General features: G+C 44.2%; 36 non-coding genes across 36 annotated transcripts; all 36 read right to left on the bottom strand.

The window, feature by feature from the left end:
* Window positions 1–171: 171 nt before the first annotated feature.
* On the bottom strand, window positions 172–242 carry trnag-gcc (transfer RNA glycine (anticodon GCC)). Its single transcript has one exon. It is a non-coding gene; the product is annotated as a tRNA-Gly (tRNA).
* A 738-nt stretch (window positions 243–980) lies between these two features.
* On the bottom strand, window positions 981–1051 carry trnag-gcc (transfer RNA glycine (anticodon GCC)). Its single transcript has one exon. It is a non-coding gene; the product is annotated as a tRNA-Gly (tRNA).
* Window positions 1052–1168: 117 nt separating this feature from the next.
* trnad-guc (transfer RNA aspartic acid (anticodon GUC)) lies at window positions 1169–1240 on the bottom strand. The gene has a single exon. It is a non-coding gene; the product is annotated as a tRNA-Asp (tRNA).
* A 551-nt stretch (window positions 1241–1791) lies between these two features.
* trnag-gcc (transfer RNA glycine (anticodon GCC)) lies at window positions 1792–1862 on the bottom strand. The gene has a single exon. It is a non-coding gene; the product is annotated as a tRNA-Gly (tRNA).
* A 117-nt stretch (window positions 1863–1979) lies between these two features.
* Window positions 1980–2051, bottom strand: trnad-guc (transfer RNA aspartic acid (anticodon GUC)). The gene has a single exon. It is a non-coding gene; the product is annotated as a tRNA-Asp (tRNA).
* A 549-nt stretch (window positions 2052–2600) lies between these two features.
* Window positions 2601–2671, bottom strand: trnag-gcc (transfer RNA glycine (anticodon GCC)). The gene has a single exon. It is a non-coding gene; the product is annotated as a tRNA-Gly (tRNA).
* Window positions 2672–3408: 737 nt separating this feature from the next.
* Window positions 3409–3479, bottom strand: trnag-gcc (transfer RNA glycine (anticodon GCC)). Its single transcript has one exon. It is a non-coding gene; the product is annotated as a tRNA-Gly (tRNA).
* Window positions 3480–4217: 738 nt separating this feature from the next.
* On the bottom strand, window positions 4218–4288 carry trnag-gcc (transfer RNA glycine (anticodon GCC)). Its single transcript has one exon. It is a non-coding gene; the product is annotated as a tRNA-Gly (tRNA).
* Window positions 4289–4405: 117 nt separating this feature from the next.
* Window positions 4406–4477, bottom strand: trnad-guc (transfer RNA aspartic acid (anticodon GUC)). Its single transcript has one exon. It is a non-coding gene; the product is annotated as a tRNA-Asp (tRNA).
* Window positions 4478–5215: 738 nt separating this feature from the next.
* trnad-guc (transfer RNA aspartic acid (anticodon GUC)) lies at window positions 5216–5287 on the bottom strand. Its single transcript has one exon. It is a non-coding gene; the product is annotated as a tRNA-Asp (tRNA).
* A 550-nt stretch (window positions 5288–5837) lies between these two features.
* trnag-gcc (transfer RNA glycine (anticodon GCC)) lies at window positions 5838–5908 on the bottom strand. Its single transcript has one exon. It is a non-coding gene; the product is annotated as a tRNA-Gly (tRNA).
* A 737-nt stretch (window positions 5909–6645) lies between these two features.
* Window positions 6646–6716, bottom strand: trnag-gcc (transfer RNA glycine (anticodon GCC)). The gene has a single exon. It is a non-coding gene; the product is annotated as a tRNA-Gly (tRNA).
* A 738-nt stretch (window positions 6717–7454) lies between these two features.
* On the bottom strand, window positions 7455–7525 carry trnag-gcc (transfer RNA glycine (anticodon GCC)). Its single transcript has one exon. It is a non-coding gene; the product is annotated as a tRNA-Gly (tRNA).
* A 117-nt stretch (window positions 7526–7642) lies between these two features.
* trnad-guc (transfer RNA aspartic acid (anticodon GUC)) lies at window positions 7643–7714 on the bottom strand. The gene has a single exon. It is a non-coding gene; the product is annotated as a tRNA-Asp (tRNA).
* Window positions 7715–8264: 550 nt separating this feature from the next.
* Window positions 8265–8335, bottom strand: trnag-gcc (transfer RNA glycine (anticodon GCC)). The gene has a single exon. It is a non-coding gene; the product is annotated as a tRNA-Gly (tRNA).
* A 116-nt stretch (window positions 8336–8451) lies between these two features.
* On the bottom strand, window positions 8452–8523 carry trnad-guc (transfer RNA aspartic acid (anticodon GUC)). Its single transcript has one exon. It is a non-coding gene; the product is annotated as a tRNA-Asp (tRNA).
* A 551-nt stretch (window positions 8524–9074) lies between these two features.
* On the bottom strand, window positions 9075–9145 carry trnag-gcc (transfer RNA glycine (anticodon GCC)). Its single transcript has one exon. It is a non-coding gene; the product is annotated as a tRNA-Gly (tRNA).
* A 117-nt stretch (window positions 9146–9262) lies between these two features.
* Window positions 9263–9334, bottom strand: trnad-guc (transfer RNA aspartic acid (anticodon GUC)). Its single transcript has one exon. It is a non-coding gene; the product is annotated as a tRNA-Asp (tRNA).
* A 550-nt stretch (window positions 9335–9884) lies between these two features.
* On the bottom strand, window positions 9885–9955 carry trnag-gcc (transfer RNA glycine (anticodon GCC)). Its single transcript has one exon. It is a non-coding gene; the product is annotated as a tRNA-Gly (tRNA).
* Window positions 9956–10071: 116 nt separating this feature from the next.
* On the bottom strand, window positions 10072–10143 carry trnad-guc (transfer RNA aspartic acid (anticodon GUC)). The gene has a single exon. It is a non-coding gene; the product is annotated as a tRNA-Asp (tRNA).
* Window positions 10144–10881: 738 nt separating this feature from the next.
* Window positions 10882–10953, bottom strand: trnad-guc (transfer RNA aspartic acid (anticodon GUC)). Its single transcript has one exon. It is a non-coding gene; the product is annotated as a tRNA-Asp (tRNA).
* A 551-nt stretch (window positions 10954–11504) lies between these two features.
* trnag-gcc (transfer RNA glycine (anticodon GCC)) lies at window positions 11505–11575 on the bottom strand. The gene has a single exon. It is a non-coding gene; the product is annotated as a tRNA-Gly (tRNA).
* A 117-nt stretch (window positions 11576–11692) lies between these two features.
* On the bottom strand, window positions 11693–11764 carry trnad-guc (transfer RNA aspartic acid (anticodon GUC)). Its single transcript has one exon. It is a non-coding gene; the product is annotated as a tRNA-Asp (tRNA).
* Window positions 11765–12314: 550 nt separating this feature from the next.
* On the bottom strand, window positions 12315–12385 carry trnag-gcc (transfer RNA glycine (anticodon GCC)). Its single transcript has one exon. It is a non-coding gene; the product is annotated as a tRNA-Gly (tRNA).
* Window positions 12386–12502: 117 nt separating this feature from the next.
* trnad-guc (transfer RNA aspartic acid (anticodon GUC)) lies at window positions 12503–12574 on the bottom strand. Its single transcript has one exon. It is a non-coding gene; the product is annotated as a tRNA-Asp (tRNA).
* Window positions 12575–13125: 551 nt separating this feature from the next.
* On the bottom strand, window positions 13126–13196 carry trnag-gcc (transfer RNA glycine (anticodon GCC)). Its single transcript has one exon. It is a non-coding gene; the product is annotated as a tRNA-Gly (tRNA).
* A 117-nt stretch (window positions 13197–13313) lies between these two features.
* Window positions 13314–13385, bottom strand: trnad-guc (transfer RNA aspartic acid (anticodon GUC)). The gene has a single exon. It is a non-coding gene; the product is annotated as a tRNA-Asp (tRNA).
* Window positions 13386–13935: 550 nt separating this feature from the next.
* On the bottom strand, window positions 13936–14006 carry trnag-gcc (transfer RNA glycine (anticodon GCC)). Its single transcript has one exon. It is a non-coding gene; the product is annotated as a tRNA-Gly (tRNA).
* Window positions 14007–14739: 733 nt separating this feature from the next.
* On the bottom strand, window positions 14740–14810 carry trnag-gcc (transfer RNA glycine (anticodon GCC)). Its single transcript has one exon. It is a non-coding gene; the product is annotated as a tRNA-Gly (tRNA).
* Window positions 14811–14927: 117 nt separating this feature from the next.
* trnad-guc (transfer RNA aspartic acid (anticodon GUC)) lies at window positions 14928–14999 on the bottom strand. Its single transcript has one exon. It is a non-coding gene; the product is annotated as a tRNA-Asp (tRNA).
* Window positions 15000–15550: 551 nt separating this feature from the next.
* Window positions 15551–15621, bottom strand: trnag-gcc (transfer RNA glycine (anticodon GCC)). The gene has a single exon. It is a non-coding gene; the product is annotated as a tRNA-Gly (tRNA).
* A 117-nt stretch (window positions 15622–15738) lies between these two features.
* On the bottom strand, window positions 15739–15810 carry trnad-guc (transfer RNA aspartic acid (anticodon GUC)). Its single transcript has one exon. It is a non-coding gene; the product is annotated as a tRNA-Asp (tRNA).
* Window positions 15811–16360: 550 nt separating this feature from the next.
* On the bottom strand, window positions 16361–16431 carry trnag-gcc (transfer RNA glycine (anticodon GCC)). Its single transcript has one exon. It is a non-coding gene; the product is annotated as a tRNA-Gly (tRNA).
* Window positions 16432–17168: 737 nt separating this feature from the next.
* trnag-gcc (transfer RNA glycine (anticodon GCC)) lies at window positions 17169–17239 on the bottom strand. Its single transcript has one exon. It is a non-coding gene; the product is annotated as a tRNA-Gly (tRNA).
* Window positions 17240–17356: 117 nt separating this feature from the next.
* Window positions 17357–17428, bottom strand: trnad-guc (transfer RNA aspartic acid (anticodon GUC)). Its single transcript has one exon. It is a non-coding gene; the product is annotated as a tRNA-Asp (tRNA).
* A 550-nt stretch (window positions 17429–17978) lies between these two features.
* trnag-gcc (transfer RNA glycine (anticodon GCC)) lies at window positions 17979–18049 on the bottom strand. Its single transcript has one exon. It is a non-coding gene; the product is annotated as a tRNA-Gly (tRNA).
* Window positions 18050–18802: the final 753 nt, after the last annotated feature.

Raw genomic sequence — 18802 nt, 5'->3', positions numbered from 1 at the left:
GTTTACTGAGAATGTGTAAATGTCCAAAGTGTAAATGAAAGCATACTCTGATTTTTCCAGAGTCAGATGAGAATTCTACCAAGAACAGAGTTTTCTGTTAGCCTGGCAATCTAACAGAGATTTCTTTCCCAGGGATTTGGATACTTGTCGAAATTGCATGTTCAAACTTTCTGCATTGGCCGGGAATCGAACCCGGGCCTCCCGCGTGGCAGGCGAGAATTCTACCACTGAACAACCAATGCCTTGCAAAACAGTGATAACCCCAAAGGCTGGAAATCGTATCATAAAGCTTAAATTCCAAGCATATTTTCTGCTTTGTGGGCTCAGTGACATTGTACACCCTAACAAAATAGTCCTTCCTCCCCGTCGGGGAATTGAACCCCGGTCTCCCGCGTGACAGGCGGATACCCACCACTATACTAACGAGGAGCACATGGGTTGGTCATTTGAAAAGAAGTGGAGCATTGGTACTAACCCTAAATGTGGAGTGTTGGGCGTTAACCCTTCTATCAAAAACATCTGTAGAGACTGAATGGTTAGAGCTAGAAACTAGTATGACCCGTCTTTGGGAAGCTGAGACTCGCACGAACACGTACATGTAATAGATTCTGCTCTATACCGCTCACAAGCCAGGCAATAGTGGTTAGAAGGTGAGGCGCTTGTGGGAAATCCCAGGACATTGTTGTCACAAATGCCAAACTCAAGACAGTTGTCACTGACTAGTTGGATATTCGTTTCCCATTTAACAACTTAAACCTTGCACAAAGTAAATCACCTCACACTGGAAATCTACAATGGATTCACCAAAGTTTACTGAGAATGTGTAAATGTCCAAAGTGTAAATGAAAGCATACTCTGATTTTTCCAGAGTCAGATGAGAATTCTACCAAGAACAGAGTTTTCTGTTAGCCTGGCAATCTAACAGAGATTTCTTTCCCAGGGATTTGGATACTTGTCGAAATTACATGTTCAAATCTTTCTGCATTGGCCGGGAATCGAACCCGGGCCTCCCGCGTGGCAGGCGAGAAATCTACCACTGAACAACCAATGCCTTGCAAAGCAGTGATGACCCCAAAGGCTGGAAATCGCATCATAAAGCTTAAATTCCAAGCATATTTTCTGCTTTGTGGGCTCAGTGACATTGTACACCCTAACAAAATAGTCCTTCCTCCCCGTCGGGGAATTGAACCCCGGTCTCCCGCGTGACAGGCGGGGATACTCACCACTATACTAACGAGGAGCACATGGGTTGGCCATTTGAAAATAAGTGGAGCATTGGTACTAACCCTAAATGTGGAGTGTTGGGCGTTAACCCTTCTATCAAAAACATCTGTAGAGACTGAATGGTTAGAGCTAGAAACTAGTATGACCCGTCTTTGGGAAGCTGAGACTCGCACAAACACGTACATGTAATAGATTCTGCTCTATACCGCTCACAAGCCAGGCAATAGTGGTTAGAAGGTGAGGCGCTTGTGGGAAATCCCAGGACATTGTTGTCACAAATGCCAAACTCAAGACAGTTGTCACTGACTAGTTGGATATTCGTTTCCCATTTAACAACTTAAACCTTGCACAAAGTAAATCACCTCACACTGGAAATCTACAATGGATTCACCAAAGTTTACTGAGAATGTGTAAATGTCCAAAGTGTAAATGAAAGCATACTCTGATTTTTCCAGAGTCAGATGAGAATTCTACCAAGAACAGAGTTTTCTGTTAGCCTGGCAATCTAACAGAGATTTCTTTCCCAGGGATTTGGATACTTGTCGAAATTACATGTTCAAATCTTTCTGCATTGGCCGGGAATCGAACCCGGGCCTCCCGCGTGGCAGGCGAGAATTCTACCACTGAACAACCAATGCCTTGCAAAGCAGTGATGACCCCAAAGGCTGGAAATCGTATCATAAAGCTTAAATTCCAAGCATATTTTCTGCTTTGTGGGCTCAGTGACATTGTACACCCTAACAAAATAGTCCTTCCTCACCGTCGGGGAATTGAACCCCGGTCTCCCGCGTGACAGGCGGGGATACTCACCACTATACTAACGAGGAGCACATGGTTGGTTATTTGAAAATAAGTGGAGCATTGGTACTAATCCTAAATGTGGAGTGTTGGGCGTTTACCCTTCTATCAAAAACATCTGTAGAGCCTGAATGGTTAGAGCTAGAAACTAGTATGACCCGTCGCTGGAAAGCTGAGACTCGCACGAACACGTACATGTAATCGATTCTGCTCTATACCACTCACAAGCCAGGCAATAGCGGTTAGAAGGTGAGGCGCTTGTGGGAAATCCCAGGACATTGTTGTCACAAATGCCAAACTCAAGACAGTTGTCACTGACTAGTTGGATATTCGTTTCCCATTTAACAACTTAAACCTTGCACAAAGTAAATCACCTCACACTGGAAATCTACAATGGATTCACCAAAGTTTACTGAGAATGTGTAAATGTCCAAAGTGTAAATGAAAGCATACTCTGATTTTTCCAGAGTCAGATGAGAATTCTACCAAGAACAGAGTTTTCTGTTAGCCTGGCAATCTAACAGAGATTTCTTTCCCAGGGATTTGGATACTTGTCGAAATTGCATGTTCAAACTTTCTGCATTGGCCGGGAATCGAACCCGGGCCTCCCGCGTGGCAGGCGAGATTTCTACCACTGAACAACCAATGCCTTGCAAAACAGTGATAACCCCAAAGGCTGGAAATCGTATCATAAAGCTTAAATTCCAAGCATATTTTCTGCTTTGTGGGCTCAGTGACATTGTACACCCTAACAAAATAGTCCTTCCTCCCCGTCGGGGAATTGAACCCCGGTCTCCCGCGTGACAGGCGGATACCCACCACTATACTAACGAGGAGCACATGGGTTGGTCATTTGAAAAGAAGTGGAGCATTGGTACTAACCCTAAATGTGGAGTGTTGGGCGTTAACCCTTCTATCAAAAACATCTGTAGAGACTGAATGGTTAGAGCTAGAAACTAGTATGACCCGTCTTTGGAAAGCTGAGACTCGCACGAACACGTACATGTAATAGATTCTGCTCTATACCGCTCACAAGCCAGGCAATAGTGGTTAGAAGGTGAGGCGCTTGTGGGAAATCCCTGGACATTGTTGTCACAAATGCCAAACTCAAGACAGTTGTCACTGACTAGTTGGATATTCGTTTCCCATTTAACAACTTAAACCTTGCACAAAGTAAATCACCTCACACTGGAAATCTACAATGGATTCACCAAAGTTTACTGAGAATGTGTAAATGTCCAAAGTGTAAATGAAAGCATACTCTGATTTTTCCAGAGTCAGATGAGAATTCTACCAAGAACAGAGTTTTCTGTTAGCCTGGCAATCTAACAGAGATTTCTTTCCCAGGGATTTGGATACTTGTCGAAATTGCATGTTCAAACTTTCTGCATTGGCCGGGAATCGAACCCGGGCCTCCCGCGTGGCAGGCGAGAATTCTACCACTGAACAACCAATGCCTTGCAAAACAGTGATAACCCCAAAGGCTGGAAATCGTATCATAAAGCTTAAATTCCAAGCATATTTTCTGCTTTGTGGGCTCAGTGACATTGTACACCCTAACAAAATAGTCCTTCCTCCCCGTCGGGGAATTGAACCCCGGTCTCCCGCGTGACAGGCGGATACCCACCACTATACTAACGAGGAGCACATGGGTTGGTCATTTGAAAAGAAGTGGAGCATTGGTACTAACCCTAAATGTGGAGTGTTGGGCGTTAACCCTTCTATCAAAAACATCTGTAGAGACTGAATGGTTAGAGCTAGAAACTAGTATGACCCGTCTTTGGGAAGCTGAGACTCGCACGAACACGTACATGTAATAGATTCTGCTCTATACCGCTCACAAGCCAGGCAATAGTGGTTAGAAGGTGAGGCGCTTGTGGGAAATCCCAGGACATTGTTGTCACAAATGCCAAACTCAAGACAGTTGTCACTGACTAGTTGGATATTCGTTTCCCATTTAACAACTTAAACCTTGCACAAAGTAAATCACCTCACACTGGAAATCTACAATGGATTCACCAAAGTTTACTGAGAATGTGTAAATGTCCAAAGTGTAAATGAAAGCATACTCTGATTTTTCCAGAGTCAGATGAGAATTCTACCAAGAACAGAGTTTTCTGTTAGCCTGGCAATCTAACAGAGATTTCTTTCCCAGGGATTTGGATACTTGTCGAAATTACATGTTCAAATCTTTCTGCATTGGCCGGGAATCGAACCCGGGCCTCCCGCGTGGCAGGCGAGAAATCTACCACTGAACAACCAATGCCTTGCAAAGCAGTGATGACCCCAAAGGCTGGAAATCGTATCATAAAGCTTAAATTCCAAGCATATTTTCTGCTTTGTGGGCTCAGTGACATTGTACACCCTAACAAAATAGTCCTTCCTCCCCGTCGGGGAATTGAACCCCGGTCTCCCGCGTGACAGGCGGGGATACTCACCACTATACTAACGAGGAGCACATGGGTTGGGCATTTGAAAATAAGTGGAGCATTGGTACTAACCCTAAATGTGGAGTGTTGGGCGTTAACCCTTCTATCAAAAACATCTGTAGAGACTGAATGGTTAGAGCTAGAAACTAGTATGACCCGTCTTTGGGAAGCTGAGACTCGCACGAACACGTACATGTAATAGATTCTGCTCTATACCGCTCACAAGCCAGGCAATAGTGGTTAGAAGGTGAGGCGCTTGTGGGAAATCCCAGGACATTGTTGTCACAAATGCCAAACTCAAGACAGTTGTCACTGACTAGTTGGATATTCGTTTCCCATTTAACAACTTAAACCTTGCACAAAGTAAATCACCTCACACTGGAAATCTACAATGGATTCACCAAAGTTTACTGAGAATGCGTAAATGTCCAAAGTGTAAATGAAAGCAAACTCAGATTTTTCAAGAGTCAGATGAGAATTCTACCAAGACCAGAATTTTCTGTTAGCCTGGCAATCTAACAGAGATTTCTTTCCAGGGATTTGGATACTTGTCGAAATTACATGTTCAAGATTTGCTGCATTGGCCGGGAATCGAACCCAGGCCTCCCGCGTTGCAGGCGAGAATTCTACCACTGAACAACCAATTCCTTGCAAAGCAGTGATGACCCCAAAAGCTGGAAATCGTATCATAAAGCTTAAATTCCAAGCATATTTTCTGCTTTGTGGGCTCAGTGACATTGTACACCCTAACAAAACAGTCATTCCTCCCCGTCGGGGAATTGAACCCCGGTCTCCTGCGTGACAGGCGGGGATACTCACCACTATACTAACGAGGATCACATGGGTTGGCCATTTGAAAATAAGTGGAGCATTGGTACTAACCCTAAATGTGGAGTGTTGGGCGTTAACCCTTCTATCAAAAACATCTGTAGAGCCTGAATGGTTAGAGCTAGAAACTAGTATGACCCGTCTTTGGAAAGCTGAGACTCGCACGAACACGTACATGTAATAGATTCTGCTCTATACCGCTCACAAGCCAGGCAATAGTGGTTAGAAGGTGAGGCGCTTGTGGGAAATCCCTGGACATTGTTGTCACAAATGCCAAACTCAAGACAGTTGTCACTGACTAGTTGGATATTCGTTTCCCATTTAACAACTTAAACCTTGCACAAAGTAAATCACCTCACACTGGAAATCTACAATGGATTCACCAAAGTTTACTGAGAATGTGTAAATGTCCAAAGTGTAAATGAAAGCATACTCTGATTTTTCCAGAGTCAGATGAGAATTCTACCAAGAACAGAGTTTTCTGTTAGCCTGGCAATCTAACAGAGATTTCTTTCCCAGGGATTTGGATACTTGTCGAAATTGCATGTTCAAACTTTCTGCATTGGCCGGGAATCGAACCCGGGCCTCCCGCGTGGCAGGCGAGAATTCTACCACTGAACAACCAATGCCTTGCAAAACAGTGATAACCCCAAAGGCTGGAAATCGTATCATAAAGCTTAAATTCCAAGCATATTTTCTGCTTTGTGGGCTCAGTGACATTGTACACCCTAACAAAATAGTCCTTCCTCCCCGTCGGGGAATTGAACCCCGGTCTCCCGCGTGACAGGCGGATACCCACCACTATACTAACGAGGAGCACATGGGTTGGTCATTTGAAAAGAAGTGGAGCATTGGTACTAACCCTAAATGTGGAGTGTTGGGCGTTAACCCTTCTATCACAAACATCTGTAGAGACTGAATGGTTAGAGCTAGAAACTAGTATGACCCGTCTTTGGGAAGCTGAGACTCGCACGAACACGTACATGTAATAGATTCTGCTCTATACCGCTCACAAGCCAGGCAATAGTGGTTAGAAGGTGAGGCGCTTGTGGGAAATCCCAGGACATTGTTGTCACAAATGCCAAACTCAAGACAGTTGTCACTGACTAGTTGGATATTCGTTTCCCATTTAACAACTTAAACCTTGCACAAAGTAAATCACCTCACACTGGAAATCTACAATGGATTCACCAAAGTTTACTGAGAATGTGTAAATGTCCAAAGTGTAAATGAAAGCATACTCTGATTTTTCCAGAGTCAGATGAGAATTCTACCAAGAACAGAGTTTTCTGTTAGCCTGGCAATCTAACAGAGATTTCTTTCCCAGGGATTTGGATACTTGTCGAAATTGCATGTTCAAACTTTCTGCATTGGCCGGGAATCGAACCCGGGCCTCCCGCGTGGCAGGCGAGAATTCTACCACTGAACAACCAATGCCTTGCAAAACAGTGATAACCCCAAAGGCTGGAAATCGTATCATAAAGCTTAAATTCCAAGCATATTTTCTGCTTTGTGGGCTCAGTGACATTGTACACCCTAACAAAATAGTCCTTCCTCCCCGTCGGGGAATTGAACCCCGGTCTCCCGCGTGACAGGCGGATACCCACCACTATACTAACGAGGAGCACATGGGTTGGTCATTTGAAAAGAAGTGGAGCATTGGTACTAACCCTAAATGTGGAGTGTTGGGCGTTAACCCTTCTATCAAAAACATCTGTAGAGACTGAATGGTTAGAGCTAGAAACTAGTATGACCCGTCTTTGGGAAGCTGAGACTCGCACGAACACGTACATGTAATAGATTCTGCTCTATACCGCTCACAAGCCAGGCAATAGTGGTTAGAAGGTGAGGCGCTTGTGGGAAATCCCAGGACATTGTTGTCACAAATGCCAAACTCAAGACAGTTGTCACTGACTAGTTGGATATTCGTTTCCCATTTAACAACTTAAACCTTGCACAAAGTAAATCACCTCACACTGGAAATCTACAATGGATTCACCAAAGTTTACTGAGAATGTGTAAATGTCCAAAGTGTAAATGAAAGCATACTCTGATTTTTCCAGAGTCAGATGAGAATTCTACCAAGAACAGAGTTTTCTGTTAGCCTGGCAATCTAACAGAGATTTCTTTCCCAGGGATTTGGATACTTGTCGAAATTACATGTTCAAATCTTTCTGCATTGGCCGGGAATCGAACCCGGGCCTCCCGCGTGGCAGGCGAGAAATCTACCACTGAACAACCAATGCCTTGCAAAGCAGTGATGACCCCAAAGGCTGGAAATCGTATCATAAAGCTTAAATTCCAAGCATATTTTCTGCTTTGTGGGCTCAGTGACATTGTACACCCTAACAAAATAGTCCTTCCTCCCCGTCGGGGAATTGAACCCCGGTCTCCCGCGTGACAGGCGGGGATACTCACCACTATACTAACGAGGAGCACATGGGTTGGCCATTTGAAAATAAGTGGAGCATTGGTACTAACCCTAAATGTGGAGTGTTGGGCGTTAACCCTTCTATCAAAAACATCTGTAGAGACTGAATGGTTAGAGCTAGAAACTAGTATGACCCGTCTTTGGGAAGCTGAGACTCGCACGAACACGTACATGTAATAGATTCTGCTCTATACCGCTCACAAGCCAGGCAATAGTGGTTAGAAGGTGAGGCGCTTGTGGGAAATCCCAGGACATTGTTGTCACAAATGCCAAACTCAAGACAGTTGTCACTGACTAGTTGGATATTCGTTTCCCATTTAACAACTTAAACCTTGCACAAAGTAAATCACCTCACACTGGAAATCTACAATGGATTCACCAAAGTTTACTGAGAATGCGTAAATGTCCAAAGTGTAAATGAAAGCAAACTCAGATTTTTCAAGAGTCAGATGAGAATTCTACCAAGACCAGAATTTTCTGTTAGCCTGGCAATCTAACAGAGATTTCTTTCCAGGGATTTGGATACTTGTCGAAATTACATGTTCAAGATTTGCTGCATTGGCCGGGAATCGAACCCAGGCCTCCCGCGTGGCAGGCGAGAATTCTACCACTGAACAACCAATTCCTTGCAAAGCAGTGATGACCCAAAAGCTGGAAATCGTATCATAAAGCTTAAATTCCAAGCATATTTTCTGCTTTGTGGGCTCAGTGACATTGTACACCCTAACAAAACAGTCATTCCTCCCCGTCGGGGAATTGAACCCCGGTCTCCCGCGTGACAGGCGGGGATACTCACCACTATACTAACGAGGATCACATGGGTTGGCCATTTGAAAATAAGTGGAGCATTGGTACTAACCCTAAATGTGGAGTGTTGGGCGTTAACCCTTCTATCAAAAACATCTGTAGAGACTGAATGGTTAGAGCTAGAAACTAGTATGACCCGTCTTTGGGAAGCTGAGACTCGCACGAACACGTACATGTAATAGATTCTGCTCTATACCGCTCACAAGCCAGGCAATAGTGGTTAGAAGGTGAGGCGCTTGTGGGAAATCCCAGGACATTGTTGTCACAAATGCCAAACTCAAGACAGTTGTCACTGACTAGTTGGATATTCGTTTCCCATTTAACAACTTAAACCTTGCACAAAGTAAATCACCTCACACTGGAAATCTACAATGGATTCACCAAAGTTTACTGAGAATGTGTAAATGTCCAAAGTGTAAATGAAAGCATACTCTGATTTTTCCAGAGTCAGATGAGAATTCTACCAAGAACAGAGTTTTCTGTTAGCCTGGCAATCTAACAGAGATTTCTTTCCCAGGGATTTGGATACTTGTCGAAATTACATGTTCAAATCTTTCTGCATTGGCCGGGAATCGAACCCGGGCCTCCCGCGTGGCAGGCGAGAAATCTACCACTGAACAACCAATGCCTTGCAAAGCAGTGATGACCCCAAAGGCTGGAAATCGTATCATAAAGCTTAAATTCCAAGCATATTTTCTGCTTTGTGGGCTCAGTGACATTGTACACCCTAACAAAATAGTCCTTCCTCCCCGTCGGGGAATTGAACCCCGGTCTCCCGCGTGACAGGCGGGGATACTCACCACTATACTAACGAGGAGCACATGGGTTGGCCATTTGAAAATAAGTGGAGCATTGGTACTAACCCTAAATGTGGAGTGTTGGGCGTTAACCCTTCTATCAAAAACATCTGTAGAGACTGAATGGTTAGAGCTAGAAACTAGTATGACCCGTCTTTGGGAAGCTGAGACTCGCACGAACACGTACATGTAATAGATTCTGCTCTATACCGCTCACAAGCCAGGCAATAGTGGTTAGAAGGTGAGGCGCTTGTGGGAAATCCCAGGACATTGTTGTCACAAATGCCAAACTCAAGACAGTTGTCACTGACTAGTTGGATATTCGTTTCCCATTTAACAACTTAAACCTTGCACAAAGTAAATCACCTCACACTGGAAATCTACAATGGATTCACCAAAGTTTACTGAGAATGCGTAAATGTCCAAAGTGTAAATGAAAGCAAACTCAGATTTTTCAAGAGTCAGATGAGAATTCTACCAAGACCAGAATTTTCTGTTAGCCTGGCAATCTAACAGAGATTTCTTTCCAGGGATTTGGATACTTGTCGAAATTACATGTTCAAGATTTGCTGCATTGGCCGGGAATCGAACCCAGGCCTCCCGCGTGGCAGGCGAGAATTCTACCACTGAACAACCAATTCCTTGCAAAGCAGTGATGACCCAAAAGCTGGAAATCGTATCATAAAGCTTAAATTCCAAGCATATTTTCTGCTTTGTGGGCTCAGTGACATTGTACACCCTAACAAAACAGTCATTCCTCCCCGTCGGGGAATTGAACCCCGGTCTCCCGCGTGACAGGCGGGGATACTCACCACTATACTAACGAGGATCACATGGGTTGGCCATTTGAAAATAAGTGGAGCATTGGTACTAACCCTAAATGTGGAGTGTTGGGCGTTAACCCTTCTATCAAAAACATCTGTAGAGACTGAATGGTTAGAGCTAGAAACTAGTATGACCCGTCTCTGGAAAGCTGAGACTCGCACGAACACGTACATGTAATCGATTCTGCTCTATACCGCTCACAAGCCAGGCAATAGCGGTTAGAAGGTGAGGCGCTTGTGGGAAATCCCAGGACATTGTTGTCACAAATGCCAAACTCAAGACAGTTGTCACTGACTAGTTGGATATTCGTTTCCCATTTAACAACTTAAACCTTGCACAAAGTAAATCACCTCACACTGGAAATCTACAATGGATTCACCAAAGTCTACTGAGAATGCGTAAATGTCCAAAGTGTAAATGAAAGCAAACTCTGATTTTTCAAGAGACAGATGAGAATTCTACCAAGACCAGAGTTTTCTGTTAGCCTGGCAATCTAACAGAGATTTCTTTCCAGGGATTTGGATACTTGTCGAAATTACATGTTCAAGATTTGCTGCATTGGCCGAGAATCGAACACAGGCCTCCCGCGTGGCAGGCGAGAATTCTACCACTGAACAACCAATTCCTTGCAAAGCAGTGATGACCCCAAAAGCTGGAAATCGTATCATAAAGCTTAAATTCCAAGCATATTTTCTGCTTTGTGGGCTCAGTGACATTGTACACCCTAACAAAACAGTCATTCCTCCCCGTCGGGGAATTGAACCCCGGTCTCCCGCGTGACAGGCGGGGATACTCACCACTATACTAACGAGGATCACATGGGTTGGCCATTTGAAAATAAGTGGAGCATTGGTACTAACCCTAAATGTGGAGTGTTGGGCGTTAACCCTTCTATCAAAAACATCGGTAGAGACTGAATGGTTAGAGCTAGAAACTAGTATGACCCGTCTTTGGGAAGCTGAGACTCGCACGAACACGTACATGTAATAGATTCTGCTCTATACCGCTCACAAGCCAGGCAATAGTGGTTAGAAGGTGAGGCGCTTGTGGGAAATCCCAGGACATTGTTGTCACAAATGCCAAACTCAAGACAGTTGTCACTGACTAGTTGGATATTCGTTTCCCATTTAACAACTTAAACCTTGCACAAAGTAAATCACCTCACACTGGAAATCTACAATGGATTCACCAAAGTTTACTGAGAATGTGTAAATGTCCAAAGTGTAAATGAAAGCATACTCTGATTTTTCCAGAGTCAGATGAGAATTCTACCAAGAACAGAGTTTTCTGTTAGCCTGGCAATCTAACAGAGATTTCTTTCCCAGGGATTTGGATACTTGTCGAAATTACATGTTCAAATCTTTCTGCATTGGCCGGGAATCGAACCCGGGCCTCCCGCGTGGCAGGCGAGAAATCTACCACTGAACAACCAATGCCTTGCAAAGCAGTGATGACCCCAAAGGCTGGAAATCGTATCATAAAGCTTAAATTCCAAGCATATTTTCTGCTTTGTGGGCTCAGTGACATTGTACACCCTAACAAAATAGTCCTTCCTCCCCGTCGGGGAATTGAACCCCGGTCTCCCGCGTGACAGGCGGGGATACTCACCACTATACTAACGAGGAGCACATGGGTTGGCCATTTGAAAATAAGTGGAGCATTGGTACTAACCCTAAATGTGGAGTGTTGGGCGTTAACCCTTCTATCAAAAACATCTGTAGAGACTGAATGGTTAGAGCTAGAAACTAGTATGACCCGTCTTTGGGAAGCTGAGACTCGCACGAACACGTACATGTAATAGATTCTGCTCTATACCGCTCACAAGCCAGGCAATAGTGGTTAGAAGGTGAGGCGCTTGTGGGAAATCCCAGGACATTGTTGTCACAAATGCCAAACTCAAGACAGTTGTCACTGACTAGTTGGATATTCGTTTCCCATTTAACAACTTAAACCTTGCACAAAGTAAATCACCTCACACTGGAAATCTACAATGGATTCACCAAAGTTTACTGAGAATGTGTAAATGTCCAAAGTGTAAATGAAAGCAAACTCAGATTTTTCAAGAGTCAGATGAGAATTCTACCAAGACCAGAATTTTCTGTTAGCCTGGCAATCTAACAGAGATTTCTTTCCAGGGATTTGGATACTTGTCGAAATTACATGTTCAAGATTTGCTGCATTGGCCGGGAATCGAACCCAGGCCTCCCGCGTGGCAGGCGAGAATTCTACCACTGAACAACCAATTCCTTGCAAAGCAGTGATGACCCCAAAAGCTGGAAATCGTATCATAAAGCTTAAATTCCAAGCATATTTTCTGCTTGGTGGGCTCAGTGACATTGTACACCCTAACAAAACAGTCATTCCTCCCCGTCGGGGAATTGAACCCCGGTCTCCCGCGTGACAGGCGGGGATACTCACCACTATACTAACGAGGATCACATGGGTTGGCCATTTGAAAATAAGTGGAGCATTGGTACTAACCCTAAATGTGGAGTGTTGGGCGTTAACCCTTCTATCAAAAACATCTGTAGAGACTGAATGGTTAGAGCTAGAAACTAGTATGACCCGTCTCTGGAAAGCTGAGACTCGCACGAACACGTACATGTAATCGATTCTGCTCTATACCGCTCACAAGCCAGGCAATAGCGGTTAGAAGGTGAGGCGCTTGTGGGACATCCCAGGACATTGTTGTCACAAATGCCAAACTCAAGACAGTTGTCACTGACTAGTTGGATATTCGTTTCCCATTTAACAACTTAAACCTTGCACAAAGTAAATCACCTCACACTGGAAATCTACAATGGATTCACCAAAGTCTACTGAGAATGCGTAAATGTCCAAAGTGTAAATGAAAGCAAACTCAGATTTTTCAAGAGTCAGATGAGAATTCTACCAAGAACAGAGTTTTCTGTTAGCCTGGCAATCTAACAGAGATTTCTTTCCCAGGGATTTGGATACTTGTCGAAATTACATGTTCAAAACTTGCTGCATTGGCCGGGAATCGAACCCGGGCCTCCCGCGTGGCAGGCGAGAATTCTACCACTGAACAACCAATGCCTTGCAAAGCAGTGATGACCCCAAAGGCTGGAAATCGTATCATAAAGCTTAAATTCCAATCATATTTTCTGCTTTGTGGGCTCAGTGACATTGTACACCCTAACAAAATAGTCCTTCCTCCCCGTCGGGGAATTGAACCCCGGTCTACCGCGTGACAGGCGGGGATACTCACCACTATACTAACGAGGAGCACATGGGTTGGCCATTTGAAAATAAGTGGAGCATTGGTACTAACCCTAAATGTGGAGTGTTGGGCGTTAACCCTTCTATCAAAAACATCTGTAGAGACTGAATGGTTAGAGCTAGAAACTAGTATGACCCGTCTTTGGGAAGCTGAGACTCGCACGAACACGTACATGTAATAGATTCTGCTCTATACCGCTCACAAGCCAGGCAATAGTGGTTAGAAGGTGAGGCGCTTGTGGGAAATCCCAGGACATTGTTGTCACAAATGCCAAACTCAAGACAGTTGTCACTGACTAGTTGGATATTCGTTTCCCATTTAACAACTTAAACCTTGCACAAAGTAAATCACCTCACACTGGAAATCTACAATGGATTCACCAAAGTTTACTGAGAATGTGTAAATGTCCAAAGTGTAAATGAAAGCATACTCTGATTTTTCCAGAGTCAGATGAGAATTCTACCAAGAACAGAGTTTTCTGTTAGCCTGGCAATCTAACAGAGATTTCTTTCCCAGGGATTTGGATACTTGTCGAAATTGCATGTTCAAACTTTCTGCATTGGCCGGGAATCGAACCCGGGCCTCCCGCGTGGCAGGCGAGAATTCTACCACTGAACAACCAATGCTTTGCAAAACAGTGATAACCCCAAAGGCTGGAAATCGTATCATAAAGCTTAAATTCCAAGCATATTTTCTGCTTTGTGGGCTCAGTGACATTGTACACCCTAACAAAATAGTCCTTCCTCCCCGTCGGGAATTGAACCCCGGTCTCCCGCGTGACAGGCGGATACCCACCACTATACTAACGAGGAGCACATGGGTTGGTCATTTGAAAATAAGTGGAGCATTGTTACTAACCCTAAATGTGGAGTGTTGGGCGTTAACCCTTCTATCAAAAACATCTGTAGAGACTGAATGGTTAGAGCTAGAAACTAGTATGACCCGTCTTTGGGAAGCTGAGACTCGCACGAACACGTACATGTAATAGATTCTGCTCTATACCGCTCACAAGCCAGGCAATAGTGGTTAGAAGGTGAGGCGCTTGTGGGAAATCCCAGGACATTGTCACAAATGCCAAACTCAAGACAGTTGTCACTGACTAGTTGGATATTCGTTTCCCATTTAACAACTTAAACCTTGCACAAAGTAAATCACCTCACACTGGAAATCTACAATGGATTCACCAAAGTCTACTGAGAATGCGTAAATGTCCAAAGTGTAAATGAAAGCAAACTCTGATTTTTCAAGAGACAGATGAGAATTCTACCAAGACCAGAATTTTCTGTTAGCCTGGCAATCTAACAGAGATTTCTTTCCAGGGATTTGGATACTTGTCGAAATTACATGTTCAAGATTTGCTGCATTGGCCGGGAATCGAACCCAGGCCTCCCGCGTGGCAGGCGAGAATTCTACCACTGAACAACCAATTCCTTGCAAAGCAGTGATGACCCCAAAAGCTGGAAATCGTATCATAAAGCTTAAATTCCAAGCATATTTTCTGCTTTGTGGGCTCAGTGACATTGTACACCCTAACAAAACAGTCATTCCTCCCCGTCGGGGAATTGAACCCCGGTCTCCCGCGTGACAGGCGGGGATACTCACCACTATACTAACGAGGATCACATGGGTTGGCCATTTGAAAATAAGTGGAGCATTGGTACTAACCCTAAATGTGGAGTGTTGGGCGTTAACCCTTCTATCAAAAACATCTGTAGAGACTGAATGGTTAGAGCTAGAAACTAGTATGACCCGTCTCTGGAAAGCTGAGACTCGCACGAACACGTACATGTAATCGATTCTGCTCTATACCGCTCACAAGCCAGGCAATAGCGGTTAGAAGGTGAGGCGCTTGTGGGACATCCCAGGACATTGTTGTCACAAATGCCAAACTCAAGACAGTTGTCACTGACTAGTTGGATATTCGTTTCCCATTTAACAACTTAAACCTTGCACAAAGTAAATCACCTCACACTGGAAATCTACAATGGATTCACCAAAGTCTACTGAGAATGCGTAAATGTCCAAAGTGTAAATGAAAGCAAACTCAGATTTTTCAAGAGTCAGATGAGAATTCTACCAAGAACAGAGTTTTCTGTTAGCCTGGCAATCTAACAGAGATTTCTTTCCCAGGGATTTGGATACTTGTCGAAATTACATGTTCAAAACTTGCTGCATTGGCCGGGAATCGAACCCGGGCCTCCCGCGTGGCAGGCGAGAATTCTACCACTGAACAACCAATGCCTTGCAAAGCAGTGATGACCCCAAAGGCTGGAAATCGTATCATAAAGCTTAAATTCCAATCATATTTTCTGCTTTGTGGGCTCAGTGACATTGTACACCCTAACAAAATAGTCCTTCCTCCCCGTCGGGGAATTGAACCCCGGTCTACCGCGTGACAGGCGGGGATACTCACCACTATACTAACGAGGAGCACATGGGTTGGCCATTTGAAAATAAGTGGAGCATTGGTACTAACCCTAAATGTGGAGTGTTGGGCGTTAACCCTTCTATCAAAAACATCTGTAGAGACTGAATGGTTAGAGCTAGAAACTAGTATGACCCGTCTTTGGGAAGCTGAGACTCGCACGAACACGTACATGTAATAGATTCTGCTCTATACCGCTCACAAGCCAGGCAATAGTGGTTAGAAGGTGAGGCGCTTGTGGAAAATCCCAGGACATTGTTGTCACAAATGCCAAACTCAAGACAGTTGTCACTGACTAGTTGGATATTCGTTTCCCATTTAACAACTTAAACCTTGCACAAAGTAAATCACCTCACACTGGAAATCTACAATGGATTCACCAAAGTTTACTGAGAATGTGTAAATGTCCAAAGTGTAAATGAAAGCATACTCTGATTTTTCCAGAGTCAGATGAGAATTCTACCAAGAACAGAGTTTTCTGTTAGCCTGGCAATCTAACAGAGATTTCTTTCCCAGGGATTTGGATACTTGTCGAAATTGCATGTTCAAACTTTCTGCATTGGCCGGGAATCGAACCCGGGCCTCCCGCGTGGCAGGCGAGAATTCTACCACTGAACAACCAATGCTTTGCAAAACAGTGATAACCCCAAAGGCTGGAAATCGTATCATAAAGCTTAAATTCCAAGCATATTTTCTGCTTTGTGGGCTCAGTGACATTGTACACCCTAACAAAATAGTCCTTCCTCCCCGTCGGGGAATTGAACCCCGGTCTCCCGCGTGACAGGCGGATACCCACCACTATACTAACGAGGAGCACATGGTTTGGTCATTTGAAAATAAGTGGAGCATTGTTACTAACCCTAAATGTGGAGTGTTGGGCGTTAACCCTTCTATCAAAAACATCTGTAGAGACTGAATGGTTAGAGCTAGAAACTAGTATGACCCGTCTTTGGGAAGCTGAGACTCGCACGAACACGTACATGTAATTGATTCTGCTCTATACCGCTCACAAGCCAGGCAATAGTGGTTAGAAGGTGAGGCGCTTGTGGGAAATCCCAGGACATTGTTGTCACAAATGCCAAACTCAAGACAGTTGTCACTGACTAGTTGAATATTCGTTTCCCATTTAACAACTTAAACCTTGCACAAAGTAAATCACCTCACACTGGAAATCTACAATGGATTCACCAAAGTCTACTGAGAATGCGTAAATGTCCAAAGTGTAAATGAAAGCAAACTCTGATTTTTCAAGAGACAGATGAGAATTCTACCAAGACCAGAATTTTCTGTTAGCCTGGCAATCTAACAGAGATTTCTTTCCAGGGATTTGGATACTTGTCGAAATTACATGTTCAAGATTTGCTGCATTGGCCGGGAATCGAACCCAGGCCTCCCGCGTGGCAGGCGAAAATTCTACCACTGAACAACCAATTCCTTGCAAAGCAGTGATGACCCCAAAAGCTGGAAATCGTATCATAAAGCTTAAATTCCAAGCATATTTTCTGCTTTGTGGGCTCAGTGACATTGTACACCCTAACAAAACAGTCCTTCCTCCCCGTCGGGGAATTGAACCCCGGTCTCCCGCGTGACAGGCGGGGATACTCACCACTATACTAACGAGGAGCACATGGGTTGGCCATTTGAAAATAAGTGGAGCATTGGTACTAACCCTAAATGTGGAGTGTTGGGCGTTAACCCTTCTATCAAAAACATCTGTAGAGCCTGAATGGTTAGAGCTAGAAACTAGTATGACCCGTCTTTGGAAAGCTGAGACTCGCACGAACACGTACATGTAATAGATTCTGCTCTATACCGCTCACAAGCCAGGCAATAGTGGTTAGAAGGTGAGGCGCTTGTGGGAAATCCCTGGACATTGTTGTCACAAATGCCAAACTCAAGACAGTTGTCACTGACTAGTTGGATATTCGTTTCCCATTTAACAACTTAAACCTTGCACAAAGTAAATCACCTCACACTGGAAATCTACAATGGATTCACCAAAGTTTACTGAGAATGTGTAAATGTCCAAAGTGTAAATGAAAGCATACTCTGATTTTTCCAGAGTCAGATGAGAATTCTACCAAGAACAGAGTTTTCTGTTAGCCTGGCAATCTAACAGAGATTTCTTTCCCAGGGATTTGGATACTTGTCGAAATTGCATGTTCAAACTTTCTGCATTGGCCGGGAATCGAACCCGGGCCTCCCGCGTGGCAGGCGAGAATTCTACCACTGAACAACCAATGCCTTGCAAAACAGTGATAACCCCAAAGGCTGGAAATCGTATCATAAAGCTTAAATTCCAAGCTATTTTTCTGCTTTGTGGGCTCAGTGACATTGTACACCCTAACAAAATAGTCCTTCCTCCCCGTCGGGGAATTGAACCCCGGTCTCCCGCGTGACAGGCGGATACCCACCACTATACTAACGAGGAGCACATGGGTTGGTCATTTGAAAATAAGTGGAGCATTGGTACTAACCCTAAATGTGGAGTGTTGGGCGTTAACCCTTCTATCAAAAACATCTGTAGAGACTGAATGGTTAGAGCTAGAAACTAGTATGACCCGTCTTTGGGAAGCTGAGACTCGCACGAACACGTACATGTAATAGATTCTGCTCTATACCGCTCACAAGCCAGGCAATAGTGGTTAGAAGGTGAGGCGCTTGTGGGAAATCCCTGGACATTGTTGTCACAAATGCCAAACTCAAGACAGTTGTCACTGACTAGTTGGATATTCGTTTCCCATTTAACAACTTAAACCTTGCACAAAGTAAATCACCTCACACTGGAAATCTACAATGGATTCACCAAAGTTTACTGAGAATGTGTAAATGTCCAAAGTGTAAATGAAAGCATACTCTGATTTTTCCAGAGTCAGATGAGAATTCTACCAAGAACAGAGTTTTCTGTTAGCCTGGCAATCTAACAGAGATTTCTTTCCCAGGGATTTGGATACTTGTCGAAATTGCATGTTCAAACTTTCTGCATTGGCCGGGAAT

This window comes from Salvelinus fontinalis, chromosome 21 (assembly GCF_029448725.1).
Source record: "Salvelinus fontinalis isolate EN_2023a chromosome 21, ASM2944872v1, whole genome shotgun sequence".
NCBI classification, from domain to species: domain Eukaryota; kingdom Metazoa; phylum Chordata; class Actinopteri; order Salmoniformes; family Salmonidae; genus Salvelinus; species Salvelinus fontinalis.
Note: the sequence above shows the minus strand (reverse complement) of the source record. Positions and strands in the feature narration are given on the sequence as shown.